This window comes from Psammomys obesus, unplaced genomic scaffold, assembly GCF_907164565.1.
Source record: "Psammomys obesus unplaced genomic scaffold, mPsaObe1.curated_primary_1811, whole genome shotgun sequence".
NCBI lineage: Eukaryota > Metazoa > Chordata > Mammalia > Rodentia > Muridae > Psammomys > Psammomys obesus.
The window spans coordinates 3,277,989-3,280,390 of NW_026590062.1; the positions used below are offsets into that span (position 1 = coordinate 3,277,989).

The window sequence follows — 2,402 nt, forward strand, 5'->3', positions numbered from 1 at the left end:
CACACACACACACACACACACACACACACACACACACACACACACACGTAGGCAGCAATGTCCCAGACAAGAAAGCACTGGCCTCCCTGTGGCAACCTGGACCCGGCCAAAGGGTTACGGAAGGAGCAAGACTCCAACTCTCAGAGCCCCCCACATTCCTCAGTCTTTCCTGCCCATGAAAGGCAGCAGGTAGCTAAGTACAGGGACTCAGGCCTCCCTAGAGCTAGCCAAACCTTGAATGAGTTGGCCACGTGACCCTGAGTGGTTCCCCTAAACTCTTGGGGCCTCAGTTTTCGTTCTGTGGAATGGGAAAAGTGTCCTGAACAGGTCTGAAATAACTACTAGACCAGCCTGGCACCCTTTGCCTGTGGGCACTCTCCTGGGAAGAGCAGGACCTGCTTGGCCACCTCGCTTCCATCCTGCCCGCAGACTCAGGATCTAAGGCTGATAAGACTTCCGTTTTCACTCCAGAGGGAACTCAGGCAGACTGTAAATGGCCTGCCCAGCAGAGCCCTCACGAAGAGGTGGCTCAGAACAGCCCCACAGGCCTCCGGGCTGTGTCAGGGGTTGGGTGCGTTAGCTCCCTGAGCTCTGCTTCTGTACCTGAGCGAAAGAGGCAGGTCACAGCAGTGCCTGGCACGCAGTGAGTGTCAGCAGGCAGATGCAGGATGCACTGGATGGTCCAGGATGCCCTCCTGGACCCTCTCTCTTAGGAGTTTCTGTTTTAAATCGAGATGGTCATGAATATGCAGATGAGGCAAATCCACCTTAAGGACTGGGTATCCCAGGATCTGAGGCGGCTAAGCCAGAGCCTCTCTGTTCCACCACGGCTCAGAACCTGATGGCCGGTGATGAGAGGCAGGCCATGGAAACCTGGCTTCAATTAGAAGACTTTGGGGGAGGGGGCTCTGACTAAAACACCATAGCCTCAGCCAGTTCCCTCAGGGCCACCAAGGACAGGGACCTGGAAGGAGACACGCAAGCTCACACATATGCAGGACTACCACCACCACGACCACCACCAACAGCAGCAGCCAGCCAGACCCACAGCACAGACTCGAAGACTCACACTTAACTCCAAGACACTCCAGCAGGCTCCCACCGTCCCCAGCGATTGTACACAGTACACCAGCGGCTGCATCCGACAGCCCAAGCACAGCACATGGGACAATACAAGTTCACACCACCAGCACCACCGGCCTTGCAGATGACATCCTGGCATCCCCCCCCCTCGTCCCCTCTACATGCATGCACCCTTCTAGTGATCCATGCACACACCTTATCCCATGCATGCTCACAGCCTCTAACACACACTCAGTTTGCACACACACGCACACACACTTAGGGACTCTGCAAAGTCCTCCCAGAGCCCCCAAGCAGCAGCAGGCTGGTTCTTACCCGGTCCCCTTGAAGGCCTGGGTGCAGACAAGCCTGGCCCGCTAGACACTCCGACAGTCTGCCCGCCGTCTGCCGCCAGCTGCTCTGGCTGGTGCCTGCTCGCCTTGGCCTCCAGGCCCTCCCCCTTCCTCCTCCCCGAGCTGGAGGGCCAGCTTGATTTCATTAAGAGGGCTTGGGGTGGGGACAGTGCGGGGCGGGACTATCCTGGGCCACACGCAGTCCCACCCTCCTCACACTCCAAGCTCGCTTCCTCCCGACCTCAGGTCCCCTGGGCAGACTCAGACAGACTGACAGACAGAGGGGCTCCCAGGAGCTCTTCCCCAGGAACTTTGAGCAGGGGTCCTTCCCATCCCCCCACCCCCTGTGGGGAGGAGGTCAGGAGGCCCTGAGGCCCCTGGAAGTGGGAAGGAAAAGTCTCCGAAGCATGGCACATTCCAGCTGTGACTCAGGATTTCCAGGCTTAGGGTGCAGAGTGGGAATGGAGCTGTTTCAGGGAAGCCTGGTGACGCTGAGTTCAGCCACTGCCCTGTCCCTTTCTCCGCAGGCCTCAGTTTCCCCATTCTTAGGGATGAGAGGGAGCTCCCTGGGGTGCTGGCATCCTGTACTATGAGGCCCCACAAAGCCGCGGGCAGCATAAGCAGAAACTATGAGCCCATTCCACAGAATCGGGAAGAGGATGGGGAGGGCAAACAGAGCAGCTAGGTCCTGAGGACAGGAATTAACTAGCCCTGAAACACCATGGATACCTGACCTGGGAAGCCCAGTGATCCATGGGCCCTTGAATTCACTCACTCACTCACTCCCTCATTCACTCATTCACTCATTCACTCATTCACTCATTCATTCTCTCGTTTATTTCAGTCAACGCCTGTATATGCCTACACTCGAGGTCAGGGCTGAGCAGGTCCCAGCCAGACAGCACACAGACATGGCCCTACCTGTAGGAGGCCGCAGCCTTCCGGAGCTATGTGTACCACAGTACATCATGGGGTGTGCACTGCCCT

At 57.5% G+C, this 2,402-nt stretch overlaps 1 protein-coding gene across 1 annotated transcript in view; it reads right to left on the reverse strand.

The window, feature by feature from the left end:
* Nucleotides 1-1,517, reverse strand: part of Tmem119 (transmembrane protein 119) — a 7,078-nt gene extending 5,561 nt beyond the window's left edge. The window contains exon 1 of the mRNA XM_055606156.1: nucleotides 1,399-1,517. The gene's annotated coding sequence lies outside the window, so the exon portion shown is untranslated. The remainder of the gene's footprint in view (nucleotides 1-1,398) is intronic.
* Between the last annotated feature and the right edge of the window lie 885 nt (nucleotides 1,518-2,402).